The sequence below is a fragment of the Cyprinus carpio genome, chromosome B6, assembly GCF_018340385.1.
Source record: "Cyprinus carpio isolate SPL01 chromosome B6, ASM1834038v1, whole genome shotgun sequence".
Lineage (NCBI taxonomy): Eukaryota > Metazoa > Chordata > Actinopteri > Cypriniformes > Cyprinidae > Cyprinus > Cyprinus carpio.
In genome coordinates, this window is record NC_056602.1 from 28,864,047 (window position 1) to 28,882,891 (window position 18,845).

Sequence of the window (18,845 nt, forward strand, 5' to 3'; positions counted from 1 at the left end):
ACTGGAAAACAAGTCAAAAAATCACTTGTTTAAAAATCCACATAAAGTGCCTCAACTATTTTCTTATACAAACCTGAAAGAAATAAAATCACAAATTAGATCTTTTTACCATCGGATATTTTTACTGGTTAGATCTTTTTACCATCGGACTGTTTTCCAAGAACATAAAAAGATCAAACGGAGGTTAAAAATATATAAAAAAGATTGGAACAAGATCAGTTTACTTGAGAAGCAATGGTGCATGAGACAGCAAGATCTGTTTTAATAAGTGTATTCATTAAACAAGTGTATTTCTGCACTGAAAAAGACAAGGAAAGAACTATTTTAAGCATTTCTAGGCATTTTTTTTTTTTTTTTTTTTTAATGGAGGAAAAGGATGTATATTTTTAATTTTAATGTTAATGTGAATTGAATATTTTTTTTTATTAAACACAAAGTGAGGTTGAGTTGTGATTGTTTAAATTTTTTCCAAGAACACACAGAGATTAAACTGTGAACAAATGGACACATGATCTGAAGTCTTTCTCACTTCTGAAAATCCTATTATTAAGAGTGTATATATAATATATATATATATAATATATATATATATATATAGATTATATATTATATATATTAGATATCTATATATATATATATATTTTTTTTTTTTTTTGTATTATTGCACTGACAAAGACTTTTATAGATATGCGATCTGCTTCAACAGTACTGTAAATGTATCTTGTTTTAAGCATTTCTAATCATTGTTACTGGGGGAAAAAAAATGACTCGACTATTTTCTTATACAAATCTGAAGCTGATTTTTTTTATATATATATATATATATTCATTTCATGTGGCTCTCCTGAGAAAAAGACCCTCAATGTCCTCTAGAGTTTTAGTAGAAATCTCAAAAAAACTAAAAATTCCATCAAATTCTAACATAACCACAATGTCTTCATTTTCGATATCTCACATATTCTGTCAACAATTTTCTCTCAATTAACTTTGCATCCAATTTTATTTCTCCAAAAGAATATTTATAGAAATACAATGCATAAAGAAACGAATCCATTAAGTCTCCCGAGATGTACAGAAGCAACTCTGAGGCAAAGTTAGCAATCAAATGCTCTGGGAACTTTTAACACCAACCGAAAAGCTGGAAAAATCACAAATGAGACACTGCAGTCAGCAAATCAAAAGTCAATATGAACTCAAACATTTCTCATCAATGATCTGAGCTGCTTTCCACATGCAGTTTATAACTCTACTAGACCTATTTGGGTGTATTTTTATATCTCCTTAATGGAGAAACACCTGAGACAAAGAAGATATTTCAATGAAAGCGGCAGCCTATGAAAAACACAATTTTCTTTTGGAATTACATCATCAGTTCATGTAGACTCCTAAACTGTTGAGTAGTCAGATATTTCGAACAACTCATCAACTACGCTTTAAGAAAAAGCTTGTTTCTCCTATTTCCCTGTAAGTGTTTGTGTTGTTTTCTCTGAATAACTTTATTCAGCTCTATTTCACATTCTCAGAACCGTACCTGGAGAACTTTCTCGTTTTACTCTAGTTTTATTCCGTTTTATTGATATGCTCTAGGAGTTTATTAGTGGGATTGTGGTTTATCCGCTGTGTGATATTGGCACTTTTTTCTTTCTGGGGTTTATGAATGAGTAATACTTCTTCAGCGATTCAACGCTTTTGTCTACATGACTTTAGAAACCTACATAACACCTGCTCAAGCCAAACACAGCAGCAAATATGCTAGAAATATTAATGCAACAGCGATAGGAAATAACAGGCCTGTTGAGAATATTTCATGCTTTTGCAATAACATAAAATATACAAAACATTCAATGCATGCTAAGATTCCTTTCCTCACTTCTTTCGCTAGTTAAAGCTCAATGAATTGGCTTGACGAGCGCAGTTTCTTTTCCTGCATTGATGCATTTCTTAATGAAAAGACTATCGAAGACCAAAACCTGTCGCACAAGTCAGCTTGTACCACAAAAAGCCATACGCTTACAAAATAAACTCTCACTTCTCAATCTATTGGTGCTTGAGAAAGAAAATAAAGTATGTGCGTTTGCACACCAAAGACACTGTTGAGTCATGATGTTCTGCTTGCTATTTTGTCATCATGTAGGAGTAGCATTTAAATGAGCTCAAAGCTAAAGCCAAAAAAACTCAATTTTTGATGTCATGGGGTTTTTAATCTGCTGCATTAATTATGCACATGAAAATACGAGCCGGTTTGCAGCAATGTCTGCCAGAATGTGCACCAAGGGGTTTGTTGGATTACAATACTTTTGTTAAGAGAATCTGTCAGACAGTCTCAAAAACAAGTCCAAACAATGTCCTTCTGTGAAGCGCAGACAGTGAGCTGCTTTTTTTTTTTTTTTTTACCAGAATTGTTATTATATGAAATTTATTTTCATATTTATTATTTTTTTTATAATTCTAATTATATATAATAATTTATATTATAGCAATTTTATAATAATTACTTGATTAATTTTGAGTAATTTTGTATAACATTCTTATTATATTTATTAGATTTAATAATTCAAAAAATGTTAATTAAGAAAAAATTCAGTACAGGCTTTTTATTTCATTTTATTATATTTATGATCAAATGAGCTCACAACAGGCCAGGGTTATTATAGTAAAGTTTAAAAAACATTACTCGAAACATATATATATATATATATATATATATATATATAATATATATATATATATATATATATATATGTGTGTATAATAACTTTATAAAAAACTTTTTTCAGCTAGTTTAACTTGTACTAAAATATCTGAGAAAAAAAAAGAAAAAGGAAAAAAAAGGCAAAAGCGATTTTTTCTTTTTTAATAACATGGAAAAAAAACTTATTCAAAATATGAATAAAAACTATATAAAAAAAAATAAGAATAAGAATCTCAATTATACTAAAACAGCACTGCATTAGGCTTTTTTTTTTTTATATAAAATAATAATAAATTGCAATAAGTTATAAACTGCATGAAGTAAATATTATTCAGAAACACCTTTGTCTGAAGAGTTTTTCTTATTGGCTTTTGGTGGCAGAGCCTTTAGTCTAGAGGATACCAAACAGATTTTGGGATTAATAGTGACATGTATCAGAGAAGCTTTCATGCACAAGACAGTTGAAGCAGTGAATGGATTCAAGACTTCGTGAATGTCCTGCACACAAACAAAACCATGGGCGTGGTCACCAAAGGCACGGTGCGTCCACCGGCACAGAGCCAGACACAAATCAAGTATTTGGCATTTGGCAGTGTTGCACATGGACGATTGGTGAAAGCACTACAGAGACATGCTTTCAGCATCAGAGTGACACAATCGTGGATTTATGGCAGCATGATGAGCCACAATACACAGCAGATGCAGCTCCTCACATGCTGCCAGCAGTGTTATCACGCGCCTCCTCTTGGACACGCGCTCCTGTCGTGAGTCTGGACGATGATATGTGCATATCTCACCTGTTATATAATATCCCCCGGAACAATGCTGGGAAAATACCTGAAGTACACGGTGCTCAGAATTTTAAGTAGTTATACTGCAGTTAAGATGCATGAAAAATAATATATTTTTCTTTCTTATGTTACACGGTTATTTCCAACAGTTTGGGTCTGTAAGATTTTTTATTTGAAAGAAAGTAATACTTTCATTCAGTAAGGATGCATTAAATTGATCCAGTGTAACAGTAAAGACGTTCATAATGTTACAAAAGAGTTCTACTTCAAAGAAATGCTGTTCTTTTGAACTTTCTGTTCATCAAAGTATCCTAAACATAAAATCAAGGTTTACGCTACAATATGAAGCAGCACAACTGTTTTCAACATTGATAATAATCAGTTTCTTAAACCACATATCAGCATATTCAGCATAGGATGACACTAAAGACACTGACGTTTTCCACAATTACTGCACTGTAAAAAAAACTGTAAATTAAATAAAGAATATGTTTTAAAAGGAAATACTATTTCAGTGTTTACGTTACAGTATCAATGTGTTACTTGCAAATTCTTTGTAATTCAAAAGGATTAATGTTATTTATGTATATTTTTAATGATAATAATGCTGTTAATGTTTATTAATCTTATTACAGTTTCAACGTGTTACTGCAGATTCATTGTGATTCAATTTCTACACCAAATTTTTTTCAGTGTGACAACAAACTTCACCTAATAATTTAGACTAAACACAACTAATAGCTAGACATACCATAGTAAAGTAAAAAAATGGCATACACCAACTTCCCCATAAGGGTTTGGATTGATGAATAATGAATGTTTTGTTCATATAAGCCAGTAACAACACTAACAGTTACTTTGTTAAACTATACGCCAACACTGCTGAGGTTCAAGAGAGAGAACATCATCCGAACGTCAATTCAGCATAGAGGGCTGTTGACCCTCTATAATGAGTGGGTCCACCATTAAATAATTAAATTAAATTACTGTTCACCTCAGAACGTCGTTTTGATTTGTTTCAGAGATCAGCCATCCGCCTCTGCACAACATCACAATAATACAGCGTTTCCAGACACACAGGCTTCATATGCAAGCCTTTCATCCAGCAGTCTGCAAAAAGCAAAGCAAGAATGTGCAAAAAAAACGCAAAGGCAAATCGCTGCGTAACCATAAGCATCTGAGACGCGTGACGTCTGATGGATCCGAGTTGAAAGGCTGAGTAAGATGCGTTTTTCCACTCCAGGTGTTGTTATGGTTTATCCGTGTTCGAGACCTTGCGTGTAATGAGTGCTTTATCAGCACGTAACAGGCCGCCTTTAGTAGTAAATCACCAGCGGTAAACAAACCCAGGCCATGACGTGACACTGTACCTTGTAAGATAAAGCCATAATTAAACCCCCAGCTCTTATCTTCACACGGGGAATTATGTCATTTAAATCTTCGCCTTGTAAAATAGCCGACTGAACCAATTACGGGAGACTCACATGTGTCTCTCTCATTACGATGTCATTATCATTTCGAGTAGGAATCGTTTGGGTTGATTGCTGTAACCGATGGGAAAAATGTAATCAGAAGTCCTATATGTGTGATGAGGGTTCAGATCGCAGATCTAACGTTCGCTCTAACGGTCTTTATCTGAAGTATTTTAGAGGTGACTGGAAAGTGACTTTCAGCAAAGTTCAAATGTTTTGTTTTTTTTTTTATGTTTTGATTTATTCTGTTATTATCTAATAAGATCTTTAGTTTTGTTTTGGTTAATATGAATTATGTACCATGTATTACTGGGTGAATTTCAAAAAAATGAACATTAAAAAAAAAAAAAAAATTCATTTGAAAAGGCAAAATTTTTAAATTTCATATTGCATGAATAAAAATGAAAGGCCATTTTATTTTTATATAGCACACATTGGAAAGTGTGTTGAAAAAGAAAATACAGTTTAAAATACAAATATATTTTACTTTATGAACTATTATTAAAATTGTATGCATTTAAGTGCATAAAATTGTTCTAAATGCAAATACAAAATAATAAATTTTATAAAAAAAAAAAAAAAAAAAAAAACACAACTTCGTGCCCAGAAAAGATGTTGTTTTTTTTTCAATTTCACATTTATTTGTATAGTGCTTTTCATGATACATATCGTTTCACAGCAGCTTTCCCAAAAAAATTTAATGTTTCTATGTTACAACTAAGAGCTTATTAAATTAGTGTGATTTATATTTTAGCTTTATTTAATTTATTAATTTATTTATGCATTACAATAATGAAAAATTACAGGGAGAAATGTGCTTAATTGCCATGAAAAAAAAAAAGATATAATTAAAAATCTATTACAAATAATACAAACAAATAAAGAAAATAATGAACGAATGAAAGAATGTGGGGGTGAAATATGATACAAACGTTTCTTTCTGTGATTCTGTTTTGTTGAAAATATACCACAGTAATACCATGGTATTTCCTAAAGTAGCTTGGAGTACCATGAAAACATCACAATTCATGAATATTCATCATTCCGCACTATGAGAAAAACAGCATCGCTTCTGACAAACATCATAGTGTTTTTCCATAAAGGACAAAATAATGTTAATCAGTCTATTCCAATTAAAAAATAATAATCTGTGCAATCGTACACAAAACATACACTTCAGCAAACTGAAGTAAATTGCCAAGAAATGAAATTACCATAAAACAGGCAAAGGAGAGAAAAGCATGTCAATTAGCTGTGATAAGTGGCCACACAGAAATAATTAAAACACGCTGCTGTTAACAATATCTGAGAGTGCACCGTCACAACGTGCATTAGATTTACCCCGGCAATCTGCATCAAACGTCCAGTGACGGACGCGCTCGTTAAGCACAAATGACTGGCGTCTATGCACCTCCAAACTATTCACCCGTGAGTGACCAAGAGAAAGGTCACAGCTTTGGACGCAGCAGACTCTCATCTGGCCCAAATTAGAGCGTGAAAAGGCACCGCTTCTCTCGCCGACGTCCACTGCATCAAATGAGGACAGTCTGACCATTTCAAAACCGCTCGAATGATGCCAAGGCGATGCCAGTGACCCCCGCGATGTGTCAAGAATGATCTCTCATATTCAACGTGCGCCGCACAACAACAACTTCCATCACATCAGTGCAAGAGCCCAGCCATAGAGATTATCGTCACTCCATGGAAAATCTCCCATGCTCGGGTTTTAATGAAGACGGGAGAGCACAGAGAACTGGGGCAGTCTGAGACCGGCTCAGAAGAATTGTCGTGTCTCTCGGGTATTAACTTACAAAGCCCATTACAGCAGTAAAACAACAGAGAAACGCATGCAAAAGCCCAGCGGCTCGTCACGTCCCGCACCAGTCCTAATCTCTCTGAGATATGCATCATTGCATCAAATCCCACCGTATCCGCAGATTAAACGTGTGCGCTTGTAACAGTGTGACATTAGAAACAGATGTGCGGCAGTTGTATCATAACTTATTCGTAGTGAAAGCGTCCTTCATACATCCATACGGTGCACAGTTCATAACACACCGTCTTCGAAAAACGCTTTGTTAAGATTCCCTGGGGTTTCTTTAGTCAAGTCCAAAGAACACTTCAGGCCAAAAAGAACCTCTATGGCACAAAAGACTTATTTAAAAAAAATATAATTTTATTGAATTAAATGGCAAGCTAATTATTTTAGTTTCTTCTACTAAATCATATGTGACCCTGGAGCACAAGAGCAGACTTAAGTCGCTGGGGTATATTTTTAGCAATAGCCAAAAAAACATTGCATGGGTCAAAATTATAATTTTTTCTTTTATGTCAAAAATCATTAGGATATTAAGTAAAGATCATGTTCCATGAAGATATTTTGTAAATTTCCTACCGTAAATGTATTAAAACCTTTTTTTTTTTTTTTTAATGTATTTTTTTTTTTTATTTTTTTTTTGTAATATGCATTGCTAAGAACTTCATTTGGACATCTTTAAAGGTGATTTTCTCAATATTCAGATTTTTTTTGCACCCTCAGATTCCAGATTTTCAAATAGTTGTATACCCTTATGACTGGTTTTGTGGTCCAGGGTCACATATACTAAATATTTAATTCAGAATATGCATGAAATATGACGGCAATTAAACAATTAAACATTCTTTTCTGTACCAGAATGAAAAATGCAATAAATAAAAACCAACAGAATGTATCTGAGCATAGAATCAGAACAGGCCACTTTTGTCTTATGGTGTGACTGTAATAAATACGCATACAAAACTGAACAAACCGAACTAAAGCAGGAAATTCAGAGCACATCCACTTCAGGACACAGCGAGAAGCAAATCCAGAAATGATTAAAATTTGGATGTTGAATTGACGAGTCATACATGCTGAAGCAGCTGTCATATTTACAAATGTTTTTTATGTAAAAATGCATACTTACCGTAAACCTCATCGAGCATCTCCCCACACTATAATGACTGCTATCCTTATTTAAAAAAAGGCAGCAATATATTCATGTTATTGCTAGCGACTTATTTATACACATGGCATAATCGGATACAATGCAAAGCAGCACATATAAAATCACCAGCACATAATAACATACTGAAACATCTATTTGCATGTGCTATTGTAATGCATGCATCCATACACACTCACTCTTTAAACTGCTGCATGGACATAATTTCACATATACAGCTTTTGTGCTGTCACTAATTTACATTTTAACAAAACTCCAGTAAAAAGGCGACACATTTATATATTGAGAGCGTTATCAGTCTGAGAGCGTTTTTCTATATGCATGTATATCATTACTGACATCAAGGCTGGAATATGCTGATATCTCATGTCTGTACTTATCTTATTACTATAACCATAAGATGAGAGACTAACAGCTCCCTGAGGAAAATGACATTGCGCTATCATAGCTCACAAGTGTTAATGGAGTTCGCAGTTTAGTGTTTTCCAATACGCATAACTAGAGGCTGATGCAGTGCTGGTTTAAAAGTGATATAAGATCTAATAGCTGTCTAGGAGGAACAACTGACATATCGAGAAGGTCTCATCTGTGATTTTCTTCCTTCCAGAAGCACTATCTCCCTTTCCAGAACAGCTTTAACTTCCTGTTTCACTCCCACCTGAGCCGCAGACCATCAGCCCACTGGAGTCACGCCGCCTGACAGCAGGCAAACTCTCTTTTTCTCTTTATTTCTTTCACGCCAGTATCATTCTGGTTCAGTCTATCACACACACACACACACACACACACACACACACACACACACACACACACACACACACAGTCAGAGATAAACTGCACACTGTCAGTGAAACACTGCCGTCCTCAAATCAGCGCTCAACACGCCATGAAAAAAATCTCAATATATCTGCAATAATGTCACAGAATGCTGTTTTGATGCAGTAAACGGAGAAGTGCTGGTTTCACGGATGAATGAGTGACTGATCAAACCAACATCCAGCAGAAATCTCTGCTACTGTAATGTCAACTTTTTTAAAGTGAAACAGGATAACAGGATATTTAATATAAAAAATATAAAGGAAATATAGGGTGGAAATGGAATTTAGGAATTATTGATAAAAAGTTCATAAAGACTTCGGAAAAACATTCATACAAAGTAATAAATAAATATTAGTGCTGTCAAACGATTAATCGCATCCAAAATAAAAGATTTTGTTTAGATAATAAATGTATGTGTAGTTTATATGTATTTTATTTATGTTTTTATATTGTATATTTGTGTGTACTGTGTATATTAATTATGTATATATATATTAAATATATTTATTTATAATATAAATTATATGAATATAAATACAGGCATGCAAATATATGTAAATATATAGTGCATGTGTGTGTATTTATATATACAAAATATATATAGCACACACACATATATTATGCAAACAAAAACTTTTATTTTTGATTGTTTGACAGCACTAATAAATATTAACTCATAAATAAATATTAATTCAGAAAACATATAGTTAAAAAAAAATCCTGTCTGGACACATATCACAGAAGGTTTTTTTCTTCATTTTGTAATAACCTCTTGGTAGAAGATGGGTTTAACTGTCATATATTGATAGTTTTCACGTGACATCACACACTCATAGGAACGTCCTCCTGGAGGGCAAAATGAAGCTTTGCTCTACTGACTGCCAGTTATTAAGATGCAATGTAGTAAAACACAGATATTAAAAGGTGAGATTCCGTAAACACCTTACTGATAATGTATATTTTGTACAGGCAAGCATATGAACCCAGAATATAAACACAATGTGCAAAATTCCACGTTATGGTTTCTCATAGAAAACCATTATAAGGGAAACACTGAACCATTAAGTGGATTGCGTTCATATTCCAACCTCATCTGCTTGCCTATGCAAACTGTGCATCATTAATATAGTGATTACTGAATTTGATATTATAAGAAACCATGAGAAAAAAAAATACCTGAAATTAGAAGTTTTATGGCTCTTGTTTTGAGTGAATGCCAGACAGTTATTTATTAATTTTTTGTTCTGTAAGAGACAGAAATAACTCCTACAGTTACATCATGCATCTGTGGTCTCAAATTGCAGCTTTTTTTATTTCATACAGTTTACACATTTGTGAATTTCTGTCATGATGGTTCTTTTTCATAACATTGAATGTGGGAACAAAGAGTTAGTTATGCTTTAAACTTCATTCATATGATGGAGAAAATAATTTTGATAATTCCTAAATAAAATACAGCATACCACAAATACAACATTACATTAGTATGACTGACTGTAAGATCATGATCTGGGAAACAGGTACGTGACAAAAGAAGAAATGACTCGGACACAAAGACTAACTTAGTAAACTAACCAATTTCTGTTTGTCATAATTTGGCATTTTTATAGTTTTGTCTTATTTGAAATGTGAGAAACGTTTGCATAAATAGATGTGTTGGGGAGTTTGGCTATGAACAATGAACATTTTAATTATATTCTGCTGAAATGAACCAAATGACTTATGAACAATGAACATTTTAATTATATTCTGCATAAGATTCAAAGATCTGAGTCAGGAAAATGATCACAACTTCCCATCACTACCAGTTTCATCATAAACTGCACAACTCCTTTTAAAACAAGATCTCTTTACATAAAGTTGGATTTATAGTGTATCCAACTTGATCCATACACACACATAATACACTCATGTAAAGACTGAAGCAAGAGTGTACAGGTCAAAAGTTTGGAAACATTACTATTTTTAATGTTTTTGAAAGAAGTCTCTTCTGCTCATCAAGCCTGCATTTATTTGATCAAAAATACAGAAAAAAAAAAACAGTAATATTGTGAAATATTATTACAACTTAAAATAATAGTTTTTTCTATTTGAATATACTTAAAAAAAATAATTTATTCCTGTGATGCAAAGCTGAATTTTCAGCATCATTACTCCAGCCTTCAGTGTCACATGTAACATCCAGTCTATCACATGATCATTTAGAAATCATTCTAATATTCTGATTTATTATGAGTGTTGGGAACAGTTCTGCTGTCTAATATATTTGATGAATAAAAGGTTAAAAAGAACTGCATTTATTCAAAATAAAAATAAAAATTCTAATAATATATATTCTAATAATACATTTTCTTTACTGTCACTTTTTATCAATTTAACACATCCTTGCTGAATAAAAGTATTGATTTTATTTAAAAAAAAAAAGAAAAAAAAATTACTGACCCCAAATCACTGACCAGTAGTGTATATTGTTATTACAAAATATTTATATTTTAAAAACATAGCTTTTTTTTTTTTTTTTTTTTTTTTTTTTACTTTTTTATTCATCAAAGTATCCTAAAAAAGTATCACATGTTCTGAAAAAATATTAAGCAGCAGAACTATTTACAACTTTGATAATGAATAATCATATTAGAATGATTTCTAAAGGATCATGTGATAATGATCCTAAAAATTCAGCTTTGCATCACAGAAATAAATGATAATTTAAAGTATAATAAATTTAAAAACAATTATTTTAAATTGTAATAATATATCACAATATTAAATTTTTTTCTGTATTTTTGATCAAATAAATGCAGGCTTGATGAGCAGAAGAAACTTCTTTCAAAAACATTAAAATAGTAATGTTTCCAAACTTTTGACCTGTACTGTGTGTATATATGTATATATATATATATATATATATATACTGTATAGTTGGGGAGTTTGGCTATGAACAATGAACATTTTAATTATATTCTGCTGAAATGAACCAAATGAACTATTATCGTCCAGCTCTAATCTGCTAAATGCAACTATAAGAAATGAAGATATGAAGATATTATAAACATTAACATCATGATTTTCTTTAAAGCTGCTTTTGAAACAATGTGTATTGTGAAAAGCACTATGCAAATGCATTTGACTTGACTTGACGCATATTTCTTAGACAGCGCTGAGATTAAATGAAGAGCAAACGGAACGCTTTACTGAAGTGTAGTGAAAAAGAGCCCAGAAATCTCACACACGTCTCCTCTAGAGTTTCAGAAAAGAGCTCAGTGTTTCAAACTGTGCTCACATTTGCCAAGATTGCAAATGCATGCAAAACTCATCAGACCAAATGATCCAAACCATCCACCATATCTACAATTAGTCATGATTCGCATCTTTTGATTTTTTTTTTTCTGCAGAATTTTAAGAGAAACATCTCCTAAAGTCTCCTGAGCAATGAAAGAGCAACCTTTGAGCAACAAAAATGTCTTCAGGGACTCTAAAGCAATCACAGGCAGCCTGTTTAGTGCTGCTTAATTACCATCGAAAATCGACAGTGTTCCACTGAATGGCATGAAAATTAATTATTGTTAATGTACTCATTTATATATAATGTTTGTGCGTCTGCCAGGAAGCACTGCGGGTGACGTACAGACCATTGACAGAGCAACAAAGCAGAGCAGCTCTCTTTCTCCAGAAAAACACATGCATGTCTGATGCAACTCATAAAAGCATCCCGTGTGAGACATTCTAACATGTATTTACTGCCGTCTCCTCTGACAAATGCCAATTCATCCAGCCAAGCTAAATTTCCATGGTAACATGCTACTTGACCAACAGTGATAAAGAAATGATTCAAATGCACTATGAAACTGTGACGAGGGAGTCGGTTTCACATTTGTTTATTTTTATGAATCGCCCTGTCAGTCAAAACCGACAGATTTCACATCTCTCCATGATAGTCGATCTGAATTTGGGAAAACGCTTGCAATTTTTCTCTTAATGAGTCATGCAACATTTATCATCACAAATTATAATATCTGCAACAACTGGGGTGAAAAGACAGACTGATAAATTTGTGAATTACAGTCTGTACAGAGATCAACTCATTTGCAACTGTCTGCAAAATACAGAAAGAACAATGACGAAAATAACATTTATGAATCATTTTGCATTCATAAGTCTGAGTAAATCAGAACTGTAAGCTTCAAAACATTTCCTTCACAGACATTCAAATCTAAAAGCAGTAGTCTCACCATTTGCTTCTGCTGCTACATGCTAAACATCAATAATTAATCATGCACAATGCTTTTGGGTCTCTGTTGCATATGGAAAAAAAAAGACTCATTCTCATGGGTACCGCTTTGAGTAACAGTAATACAGCCTGACAGAGTAATGACAGTAATTATTGAATTATTGTTGTGGTGCTCTAAAAAAACGCTTTTGAAAAAGCCACTTGACCTGCATGTAATCACGGTTACCTGAAAAAACACACAGCTTTTCATTTTATTCCACTCCTGTTTGCATGCTTCACTACTGCAGGGAATAATGGCAGAGGCAAACTCAGTACAAGATAAAACGCTGTGTTCATTCTTATAATACCTTCTTTATTTCAAAGGTATAAAGCCTTGTTGGGGGAAACAGATAGAGAGTGAATTGAATGAAAAATGAGGTTTAAAAGCAAATATTCTGTTCAAATCAACATTCATGCATGTTAATCCAGCCATTCTGATTACTGTGCTACCTGTGCAAAACTCGCTCTGCATCTAAAGCTACTTTTGCTCTGCATCTAAAGCTATTATAATGTAAACAAATAGCTAAATAGAAAAAGGGGCCATTACATTGGCAAACATTCAGCATATATTCTAATGTCCAACTGATGTATAAAATCAAAACCAGCCATAGTTTTCCCATAAAATATCCTGATTTCGTCAAATTACAGGAGACAAATTAGTCCAATGGTCTAATTGGACTAATCCCTCTAAATCCCTCTAAACTACACACTTCTGATGCAGTTACCATTCAAAAAAAAAAAATATCTGTCAAGAAGGCAGACTAAAAAATGCACGAGGAAAAGAGCAACAGAGCTTTAAAAAGAGCTAAACGAATGAGTAGTGTTTCAACTGAACATCCAATGTTAACTATTAGTCAGATGCATATAAATACATAACAGCACATATGAAAGTCCATAAGGGCCATGCATTATTTCACTTAAGTAATCTTAATAGTACAGTAGTCTTTGCATATACAGTATACACATGCAAACAGTGAATCAAGTGAAATAATGAAAAAGTTTGAGATTTTGTTTTTCTAATTCCCTGCAAAATAAAAAATATATGTATAAAAAAAAAATCATAATAATAATTGTAATAAATCAAATAAATAAATAAATGTTATTTATATTTTTAATCATTTGCATTCAAAGCATAGCCTAATATTTCATATTGTGTAAGTTGCTCTTTCTTTATGTTGGGATGAACAAACATAAACAAACATGCTTTGTGCTTGAATGCAAAAAAAAAAAAAAATCAATGCAATTACATTTTCAGATTAATAAAACTTATTTCCAGTGTTAAATGTCAAACCAAATCACAGCTTTTTAATTTTCAAGGTGACCAAAGCATCCCTACAATAGAAATACATTTTACTGAGCAAGAAAAAATTAAAGGGAACACTGGATGCAAATGCCATGTTGACTTTCAAAAAACTAACAAAGCCTGTAGATATATAAAGATTCAATTAAGATTTTCATGCATTTCCCTTTATGAAAAGACGAAGCTGTTATCAGTGCTAAATGTTAACCAAACTATTCAGTTCTGCTGTGAGACTTCACATACATATCGCCCACTCTGCTTCACAACAACAGTGAGAAAGCAGCCTTGTTTCACGAGCAACTGGGTGAAAAGCCCACACAGTCAGAAAGACAGCGAGGCCGGAAACACGGGGGGTCACGTTCCTGTGGCATAAGCCGGATCTCGGAGCAGGTGTGGGATCGTAACACAGCAGATAATTTAAGCAAAGGTCGGCAGCAGAGGCACCTAAAGCAGGTGCAAAACTGCAGCAGCGCTCCCTGAACTCCACCGCCAGACCGAGATCAATTAAACGGGCCTGATGGTCCTCCTTCCAGGAGTCATAAAACCTCTCTCATTTGTAACCCATATCTGTCATCTCTACCGCCCCTCAGGCAACATACATCAACTTCCCCCACCCTCGCAGTCCCGCTGCGCTAAGGTTTATACTCAGACTCTGTAAAAGGTAATCAATGTTGTCCGTGGCACGTCGCTTCTTCCACACGATCTATCATAGAGGGCCGCGTGTCCGGGGCCCTGAGTCTGAGGACCCGAAGGCAACGCGGCTGGTCATGAAACATAAATCACAATGAATCTATAACACATTAGTTTATGTGAGTTCGCAGCATGTATGTGCTTGTATGGAAAAGCGCTGCTGACAGGCCTCTGCAGTCGCATTATGGGCGGCACAGTGGTGCATGAGATCGCATATCAACACAGCTGTCAATAGCACTCAGCAAATGCATGGGAATGCAATGACACACACATAGATAGATAGATAGATAGATAGATAGATAGATAGATAGATAGATAGATAGATAGATAGATAGATAAATGAGACATTGTCTAATTAAATATGCGCTAATTTGCACATATTTCCAGAACAGAAATTGCCACTGTGCCGATAATTGATGTGTTAAAAACTAATGCAATAATTACGTACAAGCTGGAATGCGCTGACACAACGCAGGTGTCATTAGTGGTGGATAATCCGAAGGGTGCAACGCTTTAAGGCATCTCTGGACATACATCAGTCACTTAATTGGATAATCTAAATAGCTGATTGTATATCGAGTTCCAACACGGGCTCCAAGGGGCCCAATGGGGAGCTGGGTAAATGACAACAATCAGCGAGAACAGAGCCGAGATGCTTGAGGATTAAATGGAGATCATGTATGCACACAACTAGGGGCAAACAGCCACCGGTTCGTGAATGAGAGAGGAAACACTGTCAACTTCCACACAGTGCCTCCCTTGCTACACTGAGTTTTTCCCACACACGTAGAAGACATGAAAGGCATGTGCTCGCTCAGGAGACAAACCTTTAGAGATGTTGACTTATCGACGTGGATAAGTACCACACGGTCAAAGCTGCCTTGCTCTTACTGGACACTACAAGATAAAGAAAACATGAAGTAGGGAATGGGGTTATTAAGCAATTCAAATGCATGCAAAATCAAATGCATGAAACGCGGATGCAAACATAGTCTGCATTTTTGCATTCTGTCCATATTTACTTACTGAAAAAAAGACTTGCAAACACAAAGCATCGAACAATTATGTAGTCATGATGTGGCCAATCACTAAAGACCCAAAATTATCATAATTGACCATTCTATGCATCATTAAGTCTATGCATTAGATGTCTAATGCATATATGCATGCATGCATTAGCCAGTACAGACATAAGAAGTTAATTACTGACTAAATGTAAATGAGAAGTGAGTGTTCTCATTGTGCTATTCATTAAATACTCAATTATCTACAAAACAACCAAAGCATGACGAAATTCAGCTAATCAAAGGCTGTACTACATCAACATACTGTTTTGATGATAATAAAGTGCCAAAATGTCATCATGGAGGGTTTCTAAACATTACAAAGGAGTCAACTTCCACTGAGTCAAACAGGAGATCATCACATGAATATTACAGAAATCATTCCTAGTTTAAATATTGAAGTGATGCTAAATAATATCACACAAGCATATAGTATATGCACAAGTCAATACTAAAAAAAACAGAAATGTCATATTTCAGAATATGCACATCATGTTGGTTAAGATGAGAACTAGCCCTTTTAGGCAAAATGTTATTGACAGTACTCTAAATGATCCACCAAGCCAATAAATCCCACCAATAATGAATGATTTCCAGTCTAATTGAGCAGATTCAGATTCTGATCAATAGGTGATCACCTCAATAACACACAAAGGAGCTAAGCCTCCGTTCAGTCAAGCACATCAAGATAGAAGTTCACTTGATAATTCTGCAACACATTGCTTAAGTTTCATTTACATTTATTAATTTAGCAGACGGTTTTATCTAAAGCGACTTACAACTGGGGAATACATCAAGCGATTCATCTTAAAGAGGCAAAGACACACATGAAGCGCTTGCCATACCAAGTTTAAAGCATTGTTCAAATAAGTACAAGCAATACAGAGAAAGATGAAAGAAAAGAGAAAAGGGTTTTGCTTAAATTTCAATAAATTGCTTAAGCTTCAATACTGATGTGATACTAAAGTATTGCCAAGATGAGTTACAGTGGTGGAAAAACACAACCCATGGTCACTGTAACCTTTAAAATATGCATCATCTATGAAAAGAAAGAGAGAAACTCTATTTCCGATACAGAGAGTGCATCCAGGAAAAATGGGACAAGCTTAATTTATCTTTATCATTAGTGTATATGCTTCCGTCACAACATAGTACAAACATTTTGACCAAAAAAGGTCCCACCTGTATTCAATATCCTATGCATATTTATATACAGTACATGTTGGAAAATACCGGCAAGCTGACACACAGACATCATGTTTTGGACACCGTTTTGAATGATCTGCCAAACTAATTCAATAACTCACCGCAATAATCAGTAATTTCGGGTTTTATCAGCAGATTTTGAAATTGAACAATAGATGACGATTTCAATAACAACATCACCGGGTGTCTATAAAATATCTATGCGACTCTTTCCAACTTTTCGTTCAGGCAAATGCACATATCGATAATGTCAGAAAACAAAAGACGCATCGAAGATAAAACGGCTTATTGATTAAGACGCAAACTACTGGCAACAAGTTGCGCGTAACCTTTCTATATAAGATACTTTCTGCCTTATAGACACATCTCCAGCCGTGTTATACATCTCTATAGATGTTCTAGATAAGAATCTGAGAGTTGGACACATGCATTGGCTGTAAGTCTCTGTAATAAAGCATAAGTTTATGGAGAGGAGCTTTACCTGAAGCGCAGTCACATTGAAGCCTCGGCTGTGGATTTTACGCACTGTGTTCCGCGTAATTCGTGCTGCTCCTCTATTAGGGTACGATCCTCAATGCGGCGCGGTGTGAGCGCTGGGGACAGGCGCGATGCGATGCGATGCCTGCTCTCCTCTCCTCTCCTCTCTTCTCCGCGCCGCGCGTGATGAGAGTCTCTTCTGTCTCCAGCGCGCGCGTCTGACAGCAGCGCGCAGCCTCATGCGGCGATGAGAAGAACTGACTGAATAAGAGCAGGGCTAAGAGTTCACATACTCCTGCGTACACACTTGCGTTGACCCTCTAAGTATGCATCATAAAAGAAATGTTTCATTTGCCTTTCTTGAATAATATGGAACTCCCGCTTGCACACACCTTCTGCTTACTGTCAAGATGTTTATATTGCATCTTCTTCCACATTAGTGCAGTAAGTGCTCCTGTAACCCCCACCCACCCAAAAAAATATCAAAGCTCTTCTGCTTCTGTCGACTCTGCACTTTACAACTGGTGTCACAAATAATGAATACAAACATGAACAGTATTAAACCCTTTTATTACACTAATCATGCTACTTAACGATTATAATAAAAGCATGCAACAACAACTAATATATATATATATATAGTTGTAAATAAATATATATATATATATAGTAAAATGCGACTTGTTCACAAAAAAAAAGTAAATTTAATTGGTAATCGCATAAAAAAAAAAAATCATACAGTTACTTATTGAACTTTTGACCATTATGAGCCGCTGTCACTAAATCATATTGTATTATTGATAGGAAGGTATACTATTCCTATTATTTTTCCCATTTTACCATAAAATATTTGATAAAACTATTAAAACTAATTTGTTAGCATGTGGTTCCGAATTCAGCAGGTGTCATTGTCACGATGTCATAACAATAATCCAGAATCAATTTAGTGACAGCGCCACCTAATGGCAATATACAAAGTATTGTGTCAAAGCGCTAGCATTGCAAAGACACAAACCTGGTTGCTTGCATCTTCATCATGGAAATATGGATGTGTTATATGTGGACTATTAAAACGATTTTCAC

General features: G+C 34.2%; 1 protein-coding gene across 3 annotated transcripts in view; it reads right to left on the reverse strand.

Annotated features, from left to right (window-relative positions):
* Nucleotides 1-18,209, reverse strand: part of LOC109092064 (cadherin-22) — a 193,315-nt gene extending 175,106 nt beyond the window's left edge. For all 3 annotated transcript variants that reach the window (XM_042726665.1, XM_042726668.1, XM_042726667.1), the window contains exon 1: nucleotides 17,767-18,209. The gene's annotated coding sequence lies outside the window, so the exon portion shown is untranslated. The remainder of the gene's footprint in view (nucleotides 1-17,766) is intronic.
* Nucleotides 18,210-18,845: the final 636 nt, after the last annotated feature.